This window comes from Sorghum bicolor, chromosome 10, assembly GCF_000003195.3.
Source record: "Sorghum bicolor cultivar BTx623 chromosome 10, Sorghum_bicolor_NCBIv3, whole genome shotgun sequence".
Lineage (NCBI taxonomy): Eukaryota > Viridiplantae > Streptophyta > Magnoliopsida > Poales > Poaceae > Sorghum > Sorghum bicolor.
In genome coordinates, this window is record NC_012879.2 from 13,717,328 (window position 1) to 13,743,307 (window position 25,980).

The 25,980-nt window shown below is 41.4% G+C and overlaps 1 long non-coding RNA gene across 2 annotated transcripts; it reads left to right on the top strand.

The window, feature by feature from the left end:
* On the top strand, positions 1,427–6,264 carry LOC110431363. Of its 2 annotated transcripts, XR_002448864.1 has the most exons (4): positions 1,427–1,571; positions 1,716–2,035; positions 4,986–5,052; positions 6,075–6,264. It is a non-coding gene; the product is annotated as an uncharacterized LOC110431363 (long non-coding RNA). The 2 variants fall into 2 exon arrangements; XR_002448865.1 differs by lacking the exons at positions 4,986–5,052; positions 6,075–6,264 and adding an exon at positions 3,112–3,170.

Genomic DNA, 25,980 nt, shown 5'->3' on the forward strand with positions numbered 1-25,980 from the left:
CTCCCTTCCCCCTCATTTTCGGCCTGCTTGGCCCAATTCCAGCAGCCCGCCAGCACCCTAACTCCCTCTCTCTTCTACTGACGAGTAGGGCCCACTTGTCAGCTCTATCCCTGCCCCAAACCGTCGCCCCGAATCTCTCTCTCGGTTGGAACCTCCAGGCCGAAGCCCCCGCGCCCATGTTCTCGTCCCCCCGCGCCTCGGTCTTCAAGTTGGAGAGCCCCTCGCGCACCCGAGCACTCCCCGTCCCCCATTCTCTCTTCTCCTTGCCCGTGCCCCGCTCGTTTCTGCGCAGAGAACCGTCGCCGGGAAGTTCTTCGTCGGCCGCGCGTAGGCCGCCGTTCCGAGCCGTTTTCGCTGCGATTTGGCGCCGTGGTGTGCTTCATCTCCCTTCCCGCTCCCTCCCCGTCCTGTTGCCGAGTGAATTGTGGCCCGGAGTTCTTGTTCCGCGAGCTCAGCAGGGACGTTCATGGCGCCGCCGTGAACCTTCTCGAAAACCGCCTCCTCGACCGCGTTTATGGGGTGGAATGGACTCGCATCGCTCTCCTATTTCTCCCAGTTCAATCGGAATCGAAAACCGTGCACCGTAGCACCTCCTCCGCTCAACTCCGGCGAGCTTCAAGCGCAGGCCATGGTGGCCACCGTGTTCTGGCCGGAGGTGGACTGTGCGCCGTCCCCTTCCTCTCTCTCTCTTTTTTATTTTTTTTCTTTTAATCTGGTGCGTTCATCTGTGATCCAACGGCCTATAATGCTCCGTACCCCTTCGAGGGCATTCTTGTTAAAGAGTCCCCCAAAAATTATTGTATTTGCACCGCAGTCCTCGGCCAGAGGAATTATAACACCCCAAAATTTCAATTTTAGGTTGTTATTATAAAATACTAAATAAAATGATTAGTTTTTAATATGAGGATAAAATTTTCCAACAATAGTTTAGATTTTCATATATTTTTTTTATCGAAGAAAAATGGTGCTTTTCAAATATTTTGGAATTAATTAGACGAGCTTTAGTTGATGTGATGCTTGCTTGTTGCTTGAGTTTTGTGTTTTTGAGTGTGCTAGGTTTCAGAAATGCGTTTGGACACCGTCCGGTCCTTCCTGAGAATTTTTCAAAACTTTTTCGAAACTTTTTCCCAATTTCCTATAGCAAAAGTATAATTTTTGGACGCTCTAAAATTCTTTTTCATGGACACCAAAAACTTTATCTAGATTGATCAACTCTCAAAATATCTCTAAAAGTTTTCTTTTAATTTTTAGAATTTTGGAAATATTTTTTAGGGATTTAAAATGATTTCAGCTTTTTCTGGAATTATTTTGGAACTGAAAATGATTTATTTAAAATCCCGAAATTAATAATTTTTGAAACCTTTCCAAACCCTAGACCTATATATATGTCGGCGTAGCCCTCGACGCGCTGATTCCAGAAGTACAACCCTTTTTTCGAGCCGCCGTTCGTAGCGCCGCAGATCCATCGTCGAAGTTTTGGATCTCGTTTCCGACGAACTTTTCCGGCGAACCTTCGGCGAGAGTTTCCGGCCATCTCCGGCATCCTCCACGAAAACCGTCACCATCCCGAGGTTCGTCTCATCGTCCTCTGCACCGGCACATCATTTGTTTCGCAAATCCATGTCCGTATGGCCGAGTCCCCTTCCCATCTCTCTTTTCCGGCGAACCACCATGAGTAACGTTCTCCTCCTTGTTTTTTCGGTCATCTTCGCTAGGACCGCGACCCCCTCAGTGAGGCACACCTGCAGGTCCTATCAGCGCCACCATACTGTGCCCTCTGCCCGCTCCTCTTCGCACGCGCGCCTACTAGTAAGAGCAGGATTGGCTGCTGCCGCTCCTCTACAGACCGACACCCTACTGCGAACCACGTCCTGGCCACGGGCCTCAAGCTTGGTGTCGCGCCGCCGTGGCCTTGCACTGCTGTGGCGTGCGTTCGACTGGCCAGGCCCCTCCCCTTCTCTGCGTTGTGCAGCAGCAGCACCCCCATCGCCATCAGGGCCACCATGTTCACGTCAAGATGAAGAAGAGGACAGAGGTAGAAGATGCTTTTATTTACGGAATTGCCATTCATTGTTTAATCTCCACCGCTTAGTCGTTTTAACTCCGTTTCGAGTCGTTCAAGTTGCGTTAGATTCATATCATCATGTTCTATGCAGTAGCGTAAACACTTATTATGTGGCTCGTTTATAAATTTGTTATTAATTTAAATATAATTTGTTTAATATTTATTTTATAACTTTCTAATTAAAAGCCACCTACGGTTGTATTTTGGTTCTCGTTGCGTAAGATCGTGTCGACCAAACCTATATGTTAATGGTGGTGTTTAGCAAGTCTCACATGTTTGAAATTTATAATTTAAATATTAATTTGATTAAATTTTATTGAGTGCCTCTTTTAATTAATTAAAAGTAATTTAGGTTTATCTCCAATCTCTTATGGATAATAAAATGTTAACTTGATTAACATCAACTTTAGTGTGTCTTTATCAATTATAGTTTGTTTAGTTAAATATGAACCATGTAATTAATCTGGTTAGTATTTATCTAATATCTTTTTGGATTAAAAGTAACTTATGTTTATAATTTAGATCTTTTATAAATAAATAAATGCTAACATTATTAATATCAATTTATAGGATTCTTTATTAATTATAACTTGTTTAGTATAAATGCAAGCATGCCATGATTCGATTAGATGCTCTCACTTGCTTTATGCTTCCTAAATGATAAATGTTTAAATGACTTAAATGATATATATATATATACCTTTTTATTTATAAATAGAATATAATTGGAACTATACTTTGTCTTTTATAATTATAGTTTGTTTAATTTCACTTTATGATTTATGATATTTCTCTTAAAAGTCTGTCACCTCTTTTCATCAAATAAAATAGATCAAGCGAATAGTCGTCTTCTCCGTTTCACTTCGAGCCTCGATAGTCGTGTCCGTTTAACGATAGCTCTGTTCTTAATCGTTCTTGCATTGTCACGATCGTAGCAATAAGCTGTGTTGTTTAGTGCGCTCTTTTAAGCTTTTCTTTTGATTGATGCTTGTTCTTAGTCGTGATTGTTTGTTTGTCTGTTTGTGTTGCTTGTTTGCTACGAGTAGAAGAAGCGTGGTTCGTCAGCAGTGAAGACCAGGAGCTAAGGACCGACGGTCGAAGCAGAAGTTGGAGATCAGAAGAAAGAAGCCAAAGAATTCTGAGCAGATATACACTGGAAAATAAAGGCAAGTGCAGACACCGTTTGATCATTTTGAACCTACTCATTAATGTCATTTACTTTACATGCATGTGTCCAATGAATGCAAACCCTAAGGACATGACTAGCTTTACTTACCATTCCTTGTTCACCTAGGGTTATGTATGTGGGTAGTGTAGGCTATACTAGGTTTGCTTAGCTACTCTACTTTACATGCATGTGGTCCGGTTTGCCGGGCGTACCCGTCTCTTCTCTCCGTAAGGACTTAGTCAGGGAGTGGCCTCCTGGGACTTACAGTGCAGCTCCAAGCTATATGGCTCTGGCTTGACTAATTAGCAGGACCTCCACTAGTAGGGTGTTACTTTCCGGGTAGGCGTGAGGAAGTAACTTGGGTAACGAATATTAAGTTGTCGGTTGATCGGTACGCCATGGCTATGGGTATCGACTGTCGAGCGCCCCGGCGAAAACTTGCGAGTGGCATCCTATTAGTTGGACCCTGTGAAAGGTCTCGTAGTGAGACCCTGCCTGCTCACCTTGGCAGTGTTTTGGGGAGTCATGACCCCGGGCAAATGGGAATCACGACTTGGAGTGAACGTGCACACCTCTGCAGAGTGTAAAACTGATATATCAACCGTGCTCGCGGTCACGAGCGGCCCAGACCCTCACTTGATGAGCAAATTGGATTCACTGGATACTTGGAGATGGAACTTGGCGAGGTTGCTACCTCGTGTTTTGGCGGGATGACTATTCCGTGTTGGCAGGATTGCTATCCTGTGTTTATAATTGGGGTTAATCCCTGGACTACTATAATAATTAGGATAGTCATTTAAAAGATGCTAATTACTACTTACACTAATTAAGGGTTGGGTTTATGCTACTCATAATTAGTAGTAGGTTGTTCTAATAATAGTCATAATTAAAAATGACCAACTAAAATGCTACCGCAGTCAAACCAAGTCAGCTTTACCTTATTTTAAGCCTTGCATGTCATTACTTTCCGTCTGTGCTTGCTGAGTTCGACATGAACTCACCCTTGCTATTTTCCCCCACACCCTCAGTGTGTAGTAAAGTGCTGCTCAGAAGAAGGATAAAGATGTCATGGAGTTTTCTAGAAGCTTATGAGAAGTGCTTGGCGTACGGAGCTCCCAGTCAACCGTCCCTGAGAAGAATGGAGCCTAAGAAGTTTAGCTACTGTTTCCGCGTACTCTGATGTTTTGTAAGTGTTATTATAAATATGTTTTCCGCTATATATAATATTGTTTCTGATATTTCTATTCTTTGTTGTATGTGTGGACTTCCTGGGCACACATATGACGACTCTGGTCTTATTTTAAAAGCCAGAGTGTGACAGGAATTTCCAGGATATAATTCATTTATTTAAAATCGTTTAAACTCTGCTTTATTTACAGAATTGCCACCACATTGTTTTAGCTATAAAATCGTCGTTTGAACTCCGAATCGATCCGTTCAAGTTGCGTTAGTTTTGTAATTTCGTAAGCTTCGCGTTGGTACCACTGTTGTTTAGGTTTACCACTGTTAGATTTCCTAGTTAATTACAAGTCCATAGATTGTTGTTGAAATCCGGTTAAAAGCGTAACTTTCGCGTCGTAAGTCCGTTTTTCGTGAATTTCGCGTTGACGTGATCGTAGCAGCACGTAGATGATTTTGGAAAACTTTTATTTAATTTATTTACTGCTGGTGTACTGTTCTAACTTTAGAAATTGTTCTCTTGCATGTTTGTCTTGGTATGCGTGATGATTGTGATGTATTGATCGAGCCCAGACGGTGAGGAGTATTTCGGGAGTCCGGAGCTCTTTGGGGATCAGCAGGACCAGCAAGACCAGCAGAAGTACGTGAATCATGGCAAGTATAGCATGGGCCTACCTTGTTGTCCTACTCATTTTTAAGCATTTCACCCTGCATGTGTATAATATTGCAAACTATAAGGACATCCTAGCTGTTGGTGACAATTACCTTGTTCCCAAGGGTTTTTATTGCATATGGGTAGAAGTGCTAGTGCTCTAACTCCAATTATATATGATCTGAAATCAGTGATGGAACTATGGTTAATTGATTAAACATGATTATGATAAATGGAACATAGGGCTATGGTACAAATAACTGTTGGTCATGTTGTCCTAGACCCTCCGTAAGGACTTATCTGTCGGCAAAAGCTGGGACTTATAGTGCAACCGGGAGAGTCACATGGCTCTGACTTTAGCTCAGTAATAGGACCTTTTCTAACTCGTTAGAGGTTACCCGAAAGGGCGCAAGAGGCGTTTGCCACTTTGGGTGTAGGGCTGCCCCTGTTTCTATGAGTATAGCCGCGATGGAAATGTGCCATAGGAAAGGGGGGTTTTCTACATCTGTCTGCCGAGGAAACCTCGCGGCCCTAACTGGTTAGAATAGGCCCTATGGAAGGCTTCATAGTGTACCCTGCCCGCTCACCTTGGTAGTGTTTGGGGGTCGACGGACCCCGGACATATGGGCAACACGACTCACGGTGAAAGTGCACAACCTCTGCAGAGTGTAAAACTGTTATAACAGCCGTGCTCACGGTCACGAGCGGTCCGGAAAACTCACAGAATAACTGGTTACTGATGGCTTTATGGTACATGATGATGTATAATTATGCTTTAATGTGACTATTGACTTACTATGGTTCTAATAACTAATCATATGAGATATTTGGGAGCTTAAGCATAATCTATAATAATTAATGATAAAACACTGACCTACTAAAAGCTGATGCAGTGAACCTAGTTTAGCCTGTTTGAGCCTCATAAATCCTCATGCTATGCTTGTGGAGTACGAGATGTACTCACGCTTGTATATTTCTTTCTTTGGATAAAAATCCCGGATGGGTAACAGATGGTGGTAGCTATGAGGATTACCCGGAGGACTATTAGGCTTGTGCTTCACCAGTCGACCTTTTCTGTGTGAGGACCATGAGATAGTTATCTTAGATTATCATATTTATATTTTCGCTGTTATGCCAGACTTTGTGATGTAATAACTACGTTGTTGTAAACACTGCGATGATGGTATTTAATTTGTGACTTATGTGTGTGATTGATCTCTGGACGCACATAAGTTTATGCATTCAATTTCTTTTTTGAAATTGGGTGTGACAGATTGACACCGGCGAGTAGAGCTCACAACGCTGCCGTGTCCCACTGCCTCTGCGTGCAACCGTCCTCGGCTCCACGACCCGCTCATCCTCCGTAATACGCAGATCAAGATCCTGGATCTGCCGCCACCGCATCCAGCAACATGGGACGGGGCCCATCCCCACCCTGACGCCAGCCACTTCCACTGCACTCCGCTTCCCGTCCTTCCTCGCCACCCCCGCCAAATCCGTTGTCGGTGGCATGGGAGCTCCCGAGGAGGAAGAGGGTGACATCACGGACACGCCCTCCCTCGACGGCTTCTTCCGCCGCTTCACCAGCGAGGCCGAGTCTCCATTGTACTCTCCGATGAGAGAAAAGTAATATGAGGAAGAAAAGAATAGAATTAAAAGAAAAGATAAAATAAATTTTTGAGGGCATTTTAGACTTTTTCTGTCATGGTTTGACAACGTTTGAGGTAAATATGGACGGAATGACATGAAAGGCAAGAAAGTTTAGCGTCATAGCATCAGAATACGTGCAAATTAAACTTTTTAGTGACATGTAGACTAAAACCATCTTTCATAATGGCACACAGTTAAAAGGCTCGAGAAAAAACCTATGACTGCTGCTTCATTTGTTCTTGCATCACAATATATATAATGAGTCCCTAGATCCAGCCAATTTTACTTTACCATGCAGCCAACGGTAAAAAAAACTCTTTGAAAACTCTTAGGTCTTGTTTAGTTGGTAAAAGTTTTTTTGGTTTCATTTGTATTTAGTAATTATTGTCCAATCATGGACTAACTAGGCTCAAAAGATTCGTCTCGTAAATTATAAATAAATTATGTAATTAGTTTTTATTTTTGTCTATATTTAATACTCCATACATATTTCTAAAGATTTGATGTGATAAATTTGCTTTCGCTTGTCTGAAATACACTGCAACTGAAACAGACGCCGAGCGACGTCTTATTCGTGCTCGATTCATTTGTTGGCTGATGAATCTCTATATTTCATTCAGAGCGGACATTGACCCATAAAATGGTTGGCGTTGAGTAGTTGTATCGTGCGGCTAGAGCGATAAGGCCTTGTATTCCAAGATTGTCCTACTTTAAATCTTTGAACGTATGCATACAATATTAAATATAGATAAAAATAAAAGTTACTAATTGTATAATTAACTGTAATTTGTGAGACGAATATTTTAAGCCTATTTAGTTAATGATTGGACAATAATTAGTAAATATAAACGAAAGTGTTACAGTAACAAAACAAAAAAAATTCCCCAACTAGTTCCATAAATTTTTGCAAAATAGATATTGTAGCACTTTCGTTTATATTTGATAAATATTATCCAATTGTGAACTAACTAGGCTCAAAAGATTTGTCTCTCAAATTACAGGCAAACTGTGCAATTAATTATTATTTTTATCTGTATTTAATGTTCCATGTATACACCGCAAAATTTGATGTGATGGAAAATCTGAAATTTTTTGTAAATTTTTTTTAGAAACTAAACAAAGACTAAACAAGGCATAAGTAGTTGGATCGTCCGGCTGGTGTTGTGCTGCCTTTCCTATCAGAGTTGTAGTTGTAGCTTCTAGTCTGGTAAGTAACTAATACTTAATCCATCTCAAATTATAGAATGTTTAATATTTTTACACTAAATTTGACCACTTGTCTTATTAAGAGTTTGTCGCTTGTCTAAAAAGCTATCGCTGAATGTACTGTTCGCTGATTTATTGTGAGAGAAAAACACCATTGAATATATGACAAATTCGGCAGATAAGCTGAAGCGAACAGGCTCTGGAAAATTCGTATAAAATATTACTTATTTTGTTGTGGCTTGGTTTGTTAATAAATGTTTTTCAACAATAACTTAAATTTGACTATGTTTGCATAAATTTTTTTGAATAAGATGAGTAGTTAAACTTAATGGTATGTCTTATAATTTAGAATGGATACAGGAGTACTACGTACATGTCCTCCCGGTCCTTCTCTCTTTTTTCATTTACTGAAACCTGTGAAGTTTCATTTCTCTCTATAAGGCGCGTTTTAGGATTTCATATAGTCTTAAGGTACAACTGCGTATTAATTCTTCTTTCATCAATGGTTATTTTTTCTTGAATATGCACATAAATAGTTTACTTATCATTATAATTAAAGTATAAAAGTTTCATATACAAAATCAGACGAATGTCTAGAAGGTATTACACCAGGGGATTATTAAACCGACATCTTAGTAAAATGAATATTAATCTTATTCTATATCTTATATATTAACCGACGTCTTAGTAAAAGACATATGAATTAGTATTAATCATATTCTATATCTTGCGTGCATCATATATCATATATAAAAATATATAAACGTGGACCATCTTCCTAAAAAAGACATGGGCCATTTTTAATTAGTGTATATGGAGAGTTGGCTTTCGGAGCGTCCGCAACAGCAAAATGAAATAATCCAAAAAAAAAAATCATCACTTCCAAGAAACACAACCACGTGATATGATGCTACTTGATAGTCAGGTGAGGCCAAACCACACCACCATCCAGAGGGATGGGTTAGATCTTGATCTAGTTTTTTTTATTAAGTTGGACCATCTCGTGTTTGGTTTGAGGGAGTCATTATAGTTTTTTTTTTGTTTCGTACGAGGGATTCACCAGGTTGGGATTAAAGATGACAATTTTTAGCCGAAACCCAAAACCCGATGGGTAATTATCTCATTAGGGTAAAGGTATGGCTATTCTTTTTACCCATGGATAAGATAATGGAAAAAAAACTTTACCCAGCGGGTAAGGGTATGGGACTGCATTGCACGTACCCGTTAACCCATGGGTAAATTGAACCCGATAAATTATACTAGAATCATGGAACTTGTGAATTTTACGACTTGATATCTAGTAATGATGGATTTATCTATTAGATCATTTGATTTGATTGTGTGTTCATGTAGCTTATATATTTGAAGAGTTTATTAATGATTTATGATATTTTGGCTAAATTTGGGAGCTTGATATATTAAAACATGTATTTTTTATAGCAAATATTCTTAAAATCATGGGTAAAGATAACCCATGGGTTACCCGTTACCCGCATGAGTAAGGGTATGAGAAAAAACTCTTACCCGTGCACGGGTATGGGTAAATTAACGGGTAAAATATTTTCTTGTGGGTAAAAGTTTGGGTAACACATACCCAGCGGGTAATTAACCATTGACATCCCTAATTGGGATGGACGCAATTCTAACCCCGTTAGCTACTCCTGGCCATGGGATCCAACTACCAATCACTAACCCTATTGCGTGTCCTCCGATCGAAGAAGCGATGCCGCCCTATGCTCCCAAATGGTGGTCCCGATAAAGGAATCCATGCCACCAGCGCTCACACCCTCGACGGTGCCCCCCGACGGAAGAAGCCGTGCCGCCCCGCGCTCCCAGACGGCAGCCAGGAAGCCACGAGGCTCCACACTCACGCCCTCGACATGTAATTCTCTCTTCTATTTGGAAAAAGTCTATATAACCCTCGAACTATCTTAGATAGACTACTTTATTTTCTAAACTATAAAACCGAATATTTTAGCCTCTAATTTTTTTAAAACCGGTCAAATAACCTCCTTGAGTGGTTTTAGAGGGTGGTTTTGTCTGTCTTTTTTATTTATTTCTGTTGGATCTTTGAAAAATCATAATAAATCATAGAAAAAACATAAAATGAAAAAACTAATCTTGTTGGACTCCACATGTATAGATCTACACAGTGAACATATAATTTGATATGCTTTAGTACAAAGTTTTTGCTATAACTTCAAATCTATATTTTTCTATAATTAATTAGTATAATTTATATATGCCGTTTCTATGGTCCAATTATGGTGAATTTTTTTTATGAGCTAATTATTGTATGGTTAAAGTATAGTAAAAATTTTGTATCTATTGTATCAAGTATAACTTAGTTATAGATTTATTTAGCTTTATTCTTGTTAAATCTATGCTTTATTTATAACTAAGTTATACTTGATTTAATGAGTATGAAAATTTTAATATAGTTCAAGCATACGATAGGAAGCCCGCTATTACAAAAGCTGCCGCCGGTGTGTTCCTGTGGTTCCAAGGTGTGGTGTGCTGCACGCCGCGTCAGGAGATCAATACGTACTCTATCGTTCACGCTAGTGGATGAATTTAAGAAATTTTGCTACGAGCACTCATAAAGGCTACCAGAGAATTTGCAAGAAGCTGTTTCTTTGCTAATTGTACACACCAAGTGTACACAAGCTGCATATTCTACCAGGGTTACATAGTAACGTACTCAGCTTTTCTGCAGATTATTCTTTTTCTGGTCATTGCTATTATTTCTTCATCATGTCTTCGATGAAATATAATATTCCTCAACCTCACGATACGAGGTTCGCTCTATGGCAAGTCAAAATGAGGGCTATTCTTACGCAGGCTAAAGTGGATGATGCTCTTGATAAATTTGGTGACAAGGATTCAAAATCTTGGACCGATGAGGAGAAGAGAAAAGATCCTAAGACATTGACTCAAATTCAGCTTCATCTTTCAAATAATATTTTGCAAGATTGTTTGCAGGAGAATACTACAGCTGCTTTATGGCTTAAGTTAGAGTTAATTTGCATGTCTAAGAATTTGACAAGCAAGATGCATTTGAAGATGAAGTTATATACGCACAAGTTGCAAGAGAGTGGCTCTGTGCTTAACCATCTTTCAGTCTTCAAGGAGATCATTTCTGATCTACAGGCTATGGAGGTAGATTATGATGATGAGGATTTGGGTCTTATTCTTTTGTGCTCTTTGGCTAATTCTTTTGCAAACTTCAGAGATACATTGTTATATAGTCATGATTCTCTAACGCTTGATGAGGTTTTTGAGGCGTTGCATGCCAAGGAAAAGATGAAACAGATGGTGTCTTCTGAAGGTTCTACTTCTAAAGGAGAAGCGTTGTCTGTTCGTGGGAGGACAAAAAATAAATTCAATGGCAATAGAGGCAAAAGTTCCAATGGCTATAAAGGCCGATCAAAGGCTTGAGGTAGATGTGAGAAATACTGCAAGTATTATAAGAAATATAATCACTTTATCGAGGATTGTTATAAATTAAAAAATAAAGAGAAGAGAACTGGCACATATAGAGAGAAAGGTAAATCCAATGATGAAGGTAATGTTTTTGTTGCTGCTCCCAAAGCATATGGTGATTCGCTTGTTGCTTTTGCTGGATGTGCTAATAGTGATGATGAATGGATTCTTGATTCCGCTGCTTCTTTTCATATATGCATTAATAGAGATTGGTTTTTCACCTATGATTCTCTCCAAGGTGGAGGTTGTTGACACTTCTTAACGCAACTACTAAAAATAGACTTCTAAACCTATCAGCTAGGTTGTCATCCCTAACATGATGTAGAAGTGCTGGTAATAAATCTATGTGCTTTTCTAGGAATAAATAAATAAATAAATAAATAAATAAATAAATAAATAAATAAATAAATAAATAAAGGATGCAAGCGCACAGATAATACCAATGTAGCATTTTAACTAGAAGTATTCCAAGTATCGTTATTTATATTTTTACCACTAGGAAGGGACTTGCAATGGATAATGAGCAATGATCACTGCATGTAATCATGGAGACCTTAACCATGTCTTTATCTATCTCTCATGCAAGGTAAGTGTCACATAAGATAAATATATGAATATGAATAATAAGTCACAGATGATAAATAAGAATTCATAGCCATAAGATAAACATGATAATCATCTCAACTAGATTGCTCTAAGTCTATAGCACTAGCATGGTATTAGGACAATCTACAAGAATAAATCCTAAGTATTCTAACTATATTGTCAAAGCATATGTTGTAGTGCAAGTACACTTAGCATCATCACTAGAAAATGTTATACCTATGCATAGTGATATTAGCAGGAAAGATCGTGAACATAGCGATCACTTCCCTGTAATAATGGTGCTCTACAATCCTTATAATCGGGAGAAGGAATACAAAGGACTCGATAGGACTGTCACTCCCACGATCTACCTCAAGCTCTAGACTATAAAGGGTAATCGCAGATAAATACGGTCTAGGCACCTCGCCTACACAATATCTATCACTTACCCATCGGCCTAATGAATAAGCGCTATACGATCCTATGCATAAATATAATTTTAATCTAACTATGCTAAGCATATAATCAAAGTAGACCAAGAACAATATAATTGAGAACATAAGCAAATAGAATAAGTCAATTCCGATATAATCAAATAGATCAAAGTCATATTCATAGTAGCAAGAACTAATATAAATATAATAAAGAGAATAAGAGTTTACCAAGAACTAAAGATTGATTTGGACTCCAAGATTAACTTGACTCCTTCAAGATCTATTCCTATGTAGCTACGCTAAAGAACTATAGAGATCTAATTGAGATGGTGGCTAAGAATCCTATAGAGACAGATCCATTCGAGGGACCCCTCTTTGTCTAATTCTTCTCTTGATCTTCTTAGAGAATAATTATGAACTCCTCCTCCAGGGGGGGTCAGGGTCTTTATTTATAGCCCCCTAGGGAGCACCACAGCCCTTGGATCAAACTGACTTAAACGTGCGCTTAAGATTAATCCTCAAAGTCGGTGGATGCAGAATCCGTGAGAATGAATCTGATTGGCCTGTGCCCCCGGGCGGCCGCCCCTGCCCTATGGCAGGTGGGCCTCACCTTTTAGGTGGTGTCTTCCTGAACCTTTTGGAGTATTTTTGAGTTGAGGTTTCACGTATTCTCTCTATGTAAATCTGACATGTGGACCTCCTTTTGTTCTTATTCTGATAACCCCCTGCAGAAATAGACAATCACCAAAACTTGTGGAATTCTATTAGTGATAACCGCTATAGCTAGATAGTATTCTGATTTAAGTGCTTTCTCATACTATATTGACGGTTAACAGAGGTTCTGTTAGATTGGGTGATGACAGTCCACTTGATATTGTTGGCATTGGATCTATTCAAATTAAGATGCATGATGGCATTGTGAGAACTTTGATTGATGTGAGGCATATTCCAGATATGAGTAAGAATCTTATTTCTCTCAGTACTCTTGATGCTAAAGGATACAAGTACTTCAGTGGAGATAGAGTTTTAAAGGTGTCAAATGGTTCTCTTATTATGATGAAAGGTGAATTGAAATCTCCAAATTTTTACCATCTTCGTGGTAGTACAATTTCACTGTAATTTCTAATTCACCATGCATCTAATTTTGATGCTACTAATCTTTGGCATATGCGTCTTGGACATATGAGTGAGTAAGGCTTGCATGAATTATGCAAGAGAGGACTTCTTGATGAACATAGCATCAGTAAGTTGAAGTTTTGTGAGCATTGTGTGTTTGGCAACCACAAGAGAGCGTCATTTAATACCTCTACTCATAAAAGTAAAGGTATTCTTGATTATGTGCATTCTAATTTATGGGGACCATCTCGCGAGTGCATATCAGGGGCCACCCCTCGCATCATGGCTTCGAGCGCGAGTCGATCTCGATGCCGCTCGACCTTGTCTGCATCTTCCGATTTGATCGTGTCCCACAGGTACATGGCCTCTAGATTACAACACATATGCGCGGACCACGCTTAATAGTTCGTCTTAAACAACATAGGCCAGATGAGGTTGTCGGCTGTAACACCCAAAAATTTGCTTTTGAATTAATAGGATTTAATGAGAATTATTTAAGCAATTTTTGTGGGCATTTAATCTACTAAATAAAAATGTTTTTGGTCAAAATTAAAATTCATTATAAGTTAGTAAACTTGATTGTGCATTCATGCTGAGGTATGTTTTATTTTGTGCTAATTTCTGTTGGTTGGATTTTGGTTGCTCTCAAAACCCTATTTTAAAAAGGCTTTAGAAAACAGAAAAGAAAAATAGAAAATAAAAAAGGGGGGAAAGCCCTCCCGTTTTCGGCCGAGGCCCAGCCTCCCTGGCCCCCTCCCCGCAGCCCACCTAGCCCGCCTGGCTCCCCCTTCCACCTTGCGCTCGGCCCAGCGAGTGGCCCAGCTTCCCACCCCACCTTCTTCTCTCGCTGCGACGCGGGACCCGTGGGACAGCGCCCTCTTCCCTTCATTTCTGTGTATGACAGCTAGGGCCCGCGTGTCAGACGTAGACACTGCTTCTTCAACCCCGCGTCGGGGGCGAGCAGGACTCCGCTCAGGCCGATTTGTCTCCGAGAAACCGTGATTTCGTTTCCTTTTTCAACAACCGAGACCCTATAAGATGCCTAGCGGTGCCCCGCGTGATGTTTTTCCTCTCTACACCGCCAGACCAAGCCCTAAATGCCCCACGCATCGCGAACTGGATCTCGTCGAGATTGATAGCAAGCCCCGCACGTCGCGAGCCCTCTCCCTTGCTCCTCGGTCCGAGAAACGACCCTAGACGAGTCCGCGGTGAGCTTCTCGATCTTCTGGTGCCTTCCTTTCAAAAAATGGTGCTCGGAGTTGACCTCAGCGCGAGCTCCGGCGAGGCGCTCCAATGGCGCCGCCGTGAAGGCTGTTCCGGCCAGCCGCCGGCGCCGGCGCCCCTCCCTCTCTCGCCCAAATCTGATCTGCGCCGTTCAATCGCGATCCTACGGTCGAAAAAGAAGGATACCCCTTCGCCTGACGGTTTTGTTAAAGAGACCCTGGGAAATTTTATGTTTCGACCCGCGGTCCGTGGCGACTTTAGAAGAAGGCGTTTTGCTGGTTTGAAAACGTATTTTCGTCGGTTCAAGTGAAAAGGCGCAATCAGATATTTACAGTTTTGCCATTGGGATTGAATTGGTCATAAAATATTAATTTTAACTCCGTTTTTGTCTATTCAAATTTTGTTAGATTCGTATTCGCGAGCTCTACATGTTAGAAGTATTATTTCTCTGTTTTGAAACTTTTTATTTTTGTAGTAGCATTTAATTAATTATTTCTCTATAGGAAATCTTGGAAAATTCATATCTTCTACGTTTTAATTCCGATTTTCGTGAACTTTACGTTTATGTGATCGTAGCGCTGCGTAGAATATTTTGATAAACTTTTATATTTGTTTTCCTACTGTTTGGTGTATTGTTCTAATAATAGCTTGTTTGCTTCGTGTATGATTGTCTACATTGGATTGCGTGTTGTTGATTGATGATCGAGTATAGACGGTGAGCGATACGTTGGTGATCAAGGTCAAGCTTTTGACGACCAGCAGCAGGCTCAGGAGAGCTTTGACCAAGGCAAGTATAACTTGGGATCATCCTTGTTACCTACTCACTTATAAATACACATATATATCATATGCATGCTTTCACCTTGTCGACCTTAGCAAAATCATAGATGATTGTTACCTGGATTCCTTGCTACCTACTTGATATGCATTTGTTGTAGATGTGCTAGTGCTTGATATAATCCATGATCTTGTAAGATGATTAATAGCTATGCAATGAACATAAAAGAATGACAAATAACTGTATGACTTGTCTGTAAGTGATCACCGGGACAACAGTGCAACCATGAGGGCTATAATGGCTCTGGCTTTAGCTTAGTATGAAGACCTTTTCTAGCTTGTTAGAGGTTACCCGAAAGGGCGGAGGGGCTGAACCGTTTTGGGTATAGTGCGAGCCCCTGTCCCTATGTGTATAGGCTGCGCGTCATTGTGCCATTCGGAAGGGGGTATCTATATCTACGCGCAAAGGAAACCTTGCGGCCCTAACATGTTAGACGAACTTTTGAAAGGCTTCATAGTGATCCCTGCCGACCTCCCTAGGAAGGGGGTTAAGAGATTAGCTACCTCGGGCGAAAGGGTAAATCATGACTCATGGGTAAAGATGTACAACCTCTGCAGAGTGTTAAAACTGGTATACTAGCCGTGCTCACGGTTATGAGCGGCCTTGTGGGTTCTTGCTGCGACGACGATGAGCTTATTAAGTTGTTATGTTCATTTGATTATCGTTTATGCTAAGAATTAATTATGCTTACACTTGATCATGTGATTAATGGATTATTTATGCTACCTTGACATTTGCTATTTAGTTATGAATATGCTATCCACTATTAAAAACTAAATGCAGTCAAACCAGTGTCAGCTAATTGAGCCTCATGAACCCCTGGTTATACTTGTTGAGTATGATATGTGCTCACTCTTGCAATTTCCCAACACCCTAGGTTATGCTAATGATGATGATTGGAATGAGGACTATCGCTATGAGTATTAGGTTTAGAGTCAACCAGTCAACAGTGTCCCTGTGTGGAGCTTCCGTCGAGAGCGTTGTTTACTTCATGCTATCATTTTTGTATGAGACTATGTGATATATTATATTTCGCTATGTAATAAGCACTGCAATGGTACATTTGAGATTTGTCTACTTATGTGTGCGACTATTCCTGGGGCACATATGAGTCTTTTATGCATCCTATTTTGTTCTTAAAATATGGGTGTGACAAATTGGTATCGAAGCTTTGTTGACTGTTGGACGCAAGCTTAGTTAGAAATTGGTCGTATTAAGGTTTTGAAATTGCTATAAAATCCTTGTTCTATAAACCTTTGATATTTTCCTCTATACTATATCCTTTTCGTTGCTATTCATCCTCACCTTGATGCTTATTTTAAAGACTTATTCTCATCCCCACTCCTTGCTTTGAATATGCTTTTAGAACTTTTCTTATCACCTTCTAACGTCATTGAAATAGGAGTTATAGGATCTTCACCCTTAATAGGAAGAGAACGTTAGTACCGCAAGTTGAGTCAATGCTTGAAGTGTGAACTTTTGATGCTTGGTTTGGTTTGTTATTATGCATATGCTTGATTTGGATTTTTATAATGAGTGTAATGATCTTGTGGATTTTCTCTACAATTTCATTTAGTCTATAGGCCTAAGGCATAAGGATTAATGAACTAATAGTTGGGTTTGGTTAAAATTCTGTTTCTGTCCTATTCTGTTTTCTGGAGCAGTCTGCAAAGATTCTGGTATAAATCAAATTCTGTCATGCAACGTTCATCAAATTTTTCTGGGAACAAGTAGACTCTCATATCTTTCCAATGCCTCAAGAATGACAATATTATCGGTTATGAGCTGTGAGATATGACTGTTCAAAGTTGAGGTTTCTGCGCAGTCTGGAATTCTGGAACAGTTTCGGTTGTACCTAGTTTTTGATTAACCTAACTTTGGAATCTGGTAATATTATCTAAATGAAAGTTGTAGATAATTTCTTTATCTTTCCAACGGTGTACAGCATGTATCCTTTTGAATTCTGGAACTCGAGATATGACTGATTTTCTGATCTGTTGATGTTGGATGTTCTCCAGAAAATTTCAGATTCCGTTAACTCTTGTAATTGTCATGTTGGACATTACTAAGATGTGTTTATAAACCTTGGAATGCAGATGGCAGCAAGGGGAAGAGGCAGAGGCAGAGGCCGTGGCATGGGTGCCAATGATCCAATTACTGAAGAAGAGCTGATGTAAACTCAGAATGAGATGATACATGTTTTCATGCAGCACCTACAGCAGCAACCTCCACCACCACCACCACCTGTTCATGTGAGAGATAAGCGTGGAGAGTTTATGAAGGGAAGACCTCCAGTATTTACACACTCAGCTGATCCCATCGAGGCAGATGATTGGTTACGTGCTGTGGAGAGGCAACTGAACATAGCACAGTGCAATGACTTGGAGAAGGTGTTGTATGCTTCTGGACAGCTTCAGGGGGCAGCTCAGCATGGTGGGAGTCGTATCAAGCTGCTCGTCCCAACAATGCTCCTCCTGTCACATGGCTGGAATTCTGTAGAGATTTCAGAGCTCGACATATAAATGAGGGAATGATGGAGCTCAAGCAAGAAGAATTCAGATCACTCAGGATGGGCTCCATGACTGTGGCAGAATATCATGACACCTTTGAACAGTTGGCTCGCTATGCCCCAAATGAAGTTAGAGAAGATGCTGACAAACAACGTCTCTTCATGAAAGGTCTCTACTATGAACTTAGGTTGCAACTAGCTGGAAACACATATCCTACCTTCCAGGCTTTAGTGAACCGTGCTATTGTGTTGGATAACATGCGCAAAGGCCAGGACAAGAAAAGAAGGATGCTAGCACAAGGTTCTGGAGGCAACAACCGCCAACGTTTCAATTCGTAGCAGGGCGATCAATAGAGGTTCCAAGGACCGGTTAGTCAATGGGATCGCAACCAACAGTCTCAGTGTAATCTTAATCAACAACAGAGTGAACAGCAGACTTCCCGCTCAGGAGATTCAAATGCCACATCTATGAAGAGAAGTGCTCCCAATACCCCTACTAGGTGTTTTCGCTGTGGAAAAGAAGGTCATATGTCATATGATTGCCCGGAGAGATTCAACCAGCAGAACAACAATCAAAAGTTTAATTCTCATGGAGCAAAGGTGAACCATGTAGCTGCAGAGACAGTACAAGAGGGACCGGAGATTATGATGGATACGTTCAGTATCAACTCTATTCTCGCTACAGTTTTATTTGATTCTGGAGCTTCGCATACATTCATATCACAAGCATTTGTTAGAGTTCATAACATTCCACTAGTTGCCATGAAAACGCATATGCTAGTAAACTCACCGGGAGGGACTATACTAGTTTCATATTGTTGCCCCTCAGCAAGTCTTTCTTTAAGGGGGTAGATTTCCCGGTTAGTCCATAGTTATGAGAACCTTAGGCATAGATGTGATATTGGGTTTGGATTGGATGAAGAAATATGCAACGGAAATTAAGTGCAAAGAGAAAGTAGTAGTTGTGACAACACCCAAGGGAGAGAGAATCAGTGTGGATGTAGCAGTGCAGGCTCCACCCACAGCTACAGTGAATCAGCTGGATGATGGTGTTGATCTTCAAGACTGTGTAGGGAATAAACTTTCAAATAAGCTACCAGGTATGTTACTTGACTAAAGACATGAATTTGCTAGTGCAATGGAATCGGTTTGTAGAGGCAGAAGCAACTTGGGAAAGAGAGGATGATTGGAGAGATTCATATCCACAGCTGTTTGTTTATGCACTGCTCAATCTCGAGGACGAGATTCTTTTAAGGGGGTAGATTTGTAACACCCAAAAATTTGCTTTTGAATTAATAGGATTTAATGAGAATTATTTAAGCAATTTTTGTGGGCATTTAATCTAATAAATAAAAATGTTTTGGGTCAAAATTAAAATTCATTATAAGTTAGTAAACTTGATTGTGCATTCATACTGAGGTATATTTTATTTTGTGCTAATTTCTGTTAGTTGGATTTTGGTTGCTCTTAAAACCCTATTTTAAAAAGGCTTTAGAAAACAGAAAAGAAAAATAGAAAATAAAAAAAGGGAAGAAAGCCCTCTCGTTTTCGGCCGAGGCCCAGCCTCCCTGGTCCCCTCCCCGTAGCCCGCCTGGCTCCCCCTTCCACCTTGCGCTCGGCCCAGCGAGCGGCCCAGCTTCCCACCCCACCTTCTTCTCTCGCTGCGACGCGGGACCCGCGGGACAGCGCCCTCTTCCCTTCATTTCTGTGTATGACAGCTGGGGCCCGCGTGTCAGACGCAGACACTGCTTCTTCAACCCCGCGTCGGGGGCGAGCAGGATTCCGCTCAGGCCGATTTGATCTCCGAGAAACCGTGATTTCGTTTCCTTTTTCAACAACCGAGACCCTATAAGATGCCTAGCGGTGCCCCGCGTGATATTTTTCCTCTCTACGCCGCCAGACCAAGCCCTAAATGCCCCACGCATCACGAACTGGATCTCGCCGAGATTGATAGCAAGCCCCGCACGTCGCGAGCCCTCTCCCTTGCTCGTCGGTCCGAGAAACGACCCCAGACGAGTCCGCGTGAGCTTCTGCATCTTCCGGTGCCTTCCTTTCAAAAAATGGTGCTCGGAGGTGACCTCAGCGCGAGCTCCGGCGAGGCGCTCCAATGGCGCCGCCGTGAAGGCTGTTCCGGCCAGCCGCCGGCGCCGGCGCCCCTCCCTCTCTCGCCCAGATCTGATCTGCGCCGTTCAATCGCGATCCTACGGTCGACAAAGAAGGATACCCCTTCGCCTGACGGTTTTGTTAAAGAGACCCTGGGAAATTTTATGTTTCCACCCGCGGTCCGTGGCGACTTTAGAAGAAGGCGTTTTGCTGGTTTGAAAACGTATTTTCGTCGGTTCAAGGGAAAAGGCGCAATCAGATATTTACAGTTTTGCCATTGGGATTGAATTGGTTATAAAATATTCATTTTAACTCCGTTTTTGTCCATTCAAATTTTGTTAGATTCGTATTCTCGAGCTCTACACGTTAGAAGTATTATTTCTCTGTTTTGAAACTTTTTTATTTTGTAGTAGCATTTAATTAATTATTTCTCTATAGGAAATCTTGGAAAATTCATATCTTCTACGTTTTAATTCCGATTTTCGTGAACTTTACGTTTATGTGATCGTAGCGCTGCGTAGAATATTTTGATAAACTTTTATATTTGTTTTCCTACTGTTTGGTGTATTGTTCTAATAATAGCTTGTTTGCTTCGTGTATGATTGTCTATATTGGATTACGTGTTGTTGATTGATGATCGAGTATAGACGGTGAGCCATACGTTGGTGATCAAGGTCAAGCTTTTGACGACCAGCAGCAGGCTCAGGAGAGCTTGGACCAAGGCAAGTATAACTTGGGATCATCCTTGTTACCTACTCACTTATAAATACACATATATATCATATGCATGCTTTCACCTTGTCGACCTTAGCAAAATCATAGATGATTGTTACCTGGATTCCTTGCTACCTACTTGATATGCATTTGTTGTAGATGTGCCAGTGCTTAATATAATCTATGATCTTGTAAGATGATTAATAGCTATGCAAAAAATATAAAAGAATGACAAATAACTGTATGAGATCTTGTCTGTAAGTGATCACCGGGACAACAGTGCAACCATGAGGGCTATAATGGCTCTAGCTTTAGCTCAGTATGAAGACCTTTTCTAGCTTGTTAGAGGTTACCCGAAAGGGCGGAGGGGCTAAACCGTTTTGGGTATAGTGCGAGCCCCTGTCCCTATGTGTATAGGCTGCGCGTCATTGTGCCATTCGGAAGGGGGGGTATCTATATCTGCGCGCAAAGGAAACCTTGCGGCCCTAACATGTTAGACGAACTTTTGAAAGGCTTCATAGTGATCCCTGCCGACCTCCCTAGGAAGGAGGTTAAGAGATTAGCTACCTCGGGCGAAAGGGTAAATCATGACTCATGGGTAAAGATGTACAACCTCTGCAGAGTGTTAAAACTGGTATACTAGCCGTGCTCACGGTTATGAGTGGCCTTGGGGGTTCTTGCTGCGACGACGATGAGCTTATTAAGTTGTTATGTTCATTTGATTATCGTTTATGCTAAGAATTAATTATGCTTACACTTGATCATGTGATTAATGGATTATTTATGCTACCTTGACATTTGCTATTTAGTTATGAATATGCTATCCACTATTAAAAGCTAAATGCAGTCAAACCAGTGTCAGTTAATTGAGCCTCATGAACCCCTGGTTATACTTGTTGAGTACGATATGTGCTCACTCTTGCAATTTCCTAACACCCTAGGTTATGCTAATGATGATCATTGGAATAAGGACTATCGCTATGAGTATTAGGTTTGGAGTCAACCAGTCAACAGTGTCCCTGTGTGGAGCTTCCGTCAAGAGCGTTGTTTACTTCATGCTATCATTTTTGTATGAGACTATGTGATATATTATATTTCGCTATGTAATAAACACTGCAATGGTACATTTGAGATTTGTCTACTTATGTGTGCGACTATTCCTGGGGCACATATGAGTCTTTTATACATCCTATTTTGTTCTTAAAATATGGGTGTGACACCGGCCGCTTGATTCTAGGCCTGCTCCATCACATCTACGTCCTTGTCACTGGTTGCCATGGCAAAAGCTTCAGTCGCTCACGTCTCCTTGTTCTTGAATCTGGTGAGCATGGTCACCACATGCCCTCCTCAGGTCTTTTATGTCATCGAACGTACCACCACTGGCTCTGATACTAGTTGTTGGAGCTGAATCAGTTCCACGATGCTGGAACGCGCCACCAGACCGAGCAATGAGCACGGCGACTAAAACCCTAGAACGCGGATCAAACAAGAACTTGAGAGAATATGATGTTGCTCGCAACCGTAGCTTGATCGGCCCTTTGTTCCTTGTATTTATAGGTATACTCGAGGTTTACAAACTCCAAACCCCCACGCCATATCTCCCAGAGATCGCAACACCGTTTCACCGCGGCGTGCGCTACGTACGCTCTGAAGACATGGCGTGCACCTGACGGACTCCACAGTTGAGTCGTGATCGAGCACGCCTACAATCACGCCCTACCCTACCAGACCTGCCTAGACTCCATGAGGACTACGATTACATGGATGTAGTGTAGATTCATCCATGTAATATTTGATGGATGAAAATTTTTTACATAGATGCACCTGCAGATTCAAATGATACATGTAAACTATATCATTAGTTATTTTTTAATTTATATTAAATATTTTTATATATATTCAAATATTAGATGTGATGAAGCCAAAAGTTTTAGACTGAGAAATAAACAGGGCAAAAAAAAAAAAACAATGACGCATGCAGCCATGAGTGAAAGCTGTTGGATGTTGCATGGGTGGTGGCGTGCAGTGCATAGGAACAGGCAACAGGCTACAGCAGCTTTGTTTAGATCTAAATTATTTTTGGATTTTGATATGCTAGCAATTTTGTTTTTTTTGACAAACATTATCCAATCATGGAGTAATTAGGCTTAAAGATTTGTCTTATCATTTACAGACAAATTGTTTAATTAGTTTTTATTTTTAACTATATATAATGCTCCATGCATATGCCGCAAGATTCGATGTGATGAGAAATCTTGAAAAAATTTTGGTTTTTGAGTGAACTAAACACGCCCTAGTTTAGTTCCCAAAAAATTTTGCAAAATTTTCCAGATTCTCCGTCACATCGAATCTTTAGACACATTGTAAGTGCATTCGCCCCCGATGTGGGTTTTGATAATTGATGACAATCAAATTAGAAACTAACATGTTTATCAAGTATAATCTCTAGGTGTTAGTTCATTGATGAAATCAAGCAAACACATTTGGTGAATCACAGCACTCCCAAAATTTCATCTTTTGAGCGACATTTCAACTCAAGAAGCTACCTGTTTTTATTTCTTGTTTGAGTAATAGAAAACTCCGCACTATCAAGAGGGATGCAAATTGAGTTGGTAAGATGAGGATAAGGGTGCTCATGTCAACTTATGAAACGACCTAGATTTTTCCACAAAGGGAAAAATCCAAAGATTCGAATTATAATGTGATAATTCAGAAATTGAGCCATCACATTATCATATATCAGCTGTTATCATAGTCATACATCATGAAAAACAAGATTACAAATCATTTACTTTACAACTCTTGATTAACAAGCCTATTACATCGTTTTTCTAGCGGAAACACACACGGATTTTTATCAGAGTCGATGTAGCGCGTCAGTGGTGGAGGCTCCTCCTTCACGGGCAATCATCAGAGTCGGCGTAGTTTATCAGCGGGCGTAGCCTTCATCTTTGAACCAAACTTGAGCGTAGGAACGAGACCACCTAATCCTTCTATTCTCCGTAGTTATCGTCATAGACCACGTTCAAAACCTGCTAAACAATTTTCAGTACGATTTGTACTGGCCACTGGCTCTCACCCTATGCTTTTGCGTAAGCTTTGTAGTAAGTGGAATGCAAAGGGTAGATCAAGAGGCCTATATATATGGCTGTAGTTTTTCCTATGCACGTTCATCAATATTTAATAATAATAATTCATCAAGTTTTAATCCCTCTCATCCACACATCCATTCATCCATCCATCCCATCACACACATCTCACGACACTCTCACTCTTTAGGCGGCAAGTACGACTCCCACTCGTGCCTTGCCTCAACGGCCAACGCCGGATCCAAGACAAACCCAGGGGAAGGTAGAAGGGACTCCTCTCACTAGTCAAGTGAAGCGGAACATAGGAAAGGTCCATAGCCGAGAAAACAGCATATGTTTCGATCGATCAACCAAACTCTGCAGAGGTTTACACTAACCACAAGATCACCATCATCGACGATCCGGCTCGTCTAGGCTGATACCGGGCTGCCTTCCAACTAAATACGATGCCACCCTACCACTCAGGACTGGGGCCACACCGGAGTACCACCGGCATGCTGAGACTGTGAGGCATAGTACCGGGCCCCCAAGGTCACTACGCTATCTTAGGAGGGTGTGGGTCCTCATGCTCGTACCTCCCTACACTATCCACTATCAACCTAGTAGTAGTGGCACCGCACTAGCTGGTCGTACATCCATCCCGTTCCATGGCTAAGGCAAGTGGCGTGTAAGGCTTCCTACGAACCGGTTCTCAGAACCTGTCAGTCCTTAGGATAACCGAACAGGACATCTTCATGAGGGGCCAACCGATGCCCCGCTCGACGGGACATCCGGCTACCCCGTGCTAAACAACACCTCCCATCCCGGTGCTTCGTCCCACGAAGACACTCCACTCCGGGACCTCTCCCTGTCACATGTACCCGCCACAGGTATCTCTCATGGAGAACGCCCAGGTAGCGTCCTCCGGCAAGACTTGTCCCCAAGACTCGTCGTAGATCCTGCTCGGTCGACTCAACCCTCACCACACACCCAAGACGCACGCCAAGATCTCCCCAAATCCATTATCCATTTCTTATCCAGTTATCGGCACCACGTGCCTTATCCACTCACATCCAATCCTCCACAATGCATTACATCACAGATATAATGCGTGGTAGAAGCAGTAGCAAGTAGTATGCAAGCATCTAACCTAACAGCAGGTGTACAAGGGTTATAGGTTGCAACAAGGCAATGGCTCACAAGCATTTCTACCATGCAACCTATCTCAGTTCATTTGCATAAAAGTAAAGCACTAGCATCTACATTAGTGCATGTCTAATAGGATTCTACGAGGTTGGGTGGGACGTGGCACCTGTTGAATGACATTTCCAAGATCCTCAGTGCACTTGCAGTTGTACTCATCCAAGGCCTTTCTTCCATTCGCATGTCCTTCCTTCAACAGGTCGTGATCCGATCAACGCTAACCCCGAAACAACTACCTCGTAAGTGACAAACCAGGCCACTAGACCTAGAAAGGCTGCGAAAAGAGGCAACAGAACACTGGAGAACAACTACACTAAAAGAGCAACGAAAGGAAAATAGCTTAGCCCTGTCGACGGATGTCCGATCCCTGGGCTAAAAGAAATGGGAATGGTTGTTCACTAAGTACAAGCTGGAGTCTTGGCCTAGCCGGTACTTCCCGGGTCAACTGAGTCAACCTGTACGACTTTCATAAATGGCTTAGACTCTAACTCATTCTAAGCAAACACCACAGCTTATGGTCTTTCGATCCAAGTGTCATAGAGATTGACAGGAATCGAAAAGACTACGAGCACGAGAAGCTCCGGTCTCTCTCTCAATCCATACGCCATTGTAGTTGGCGAGAGCCAAGAGAGGGTGGAACAAGAGAGAAGAAAAGGGAAGTGGTCTACTCCTTCCAATCTACCCGCCATGGTAAGATACAGGGAATCAGAGAGAGTGACACACAAGTACACGAGTGCTCAAACTACTTGTAGGGTACCACAACCTAGGTGCACTAAATGCACT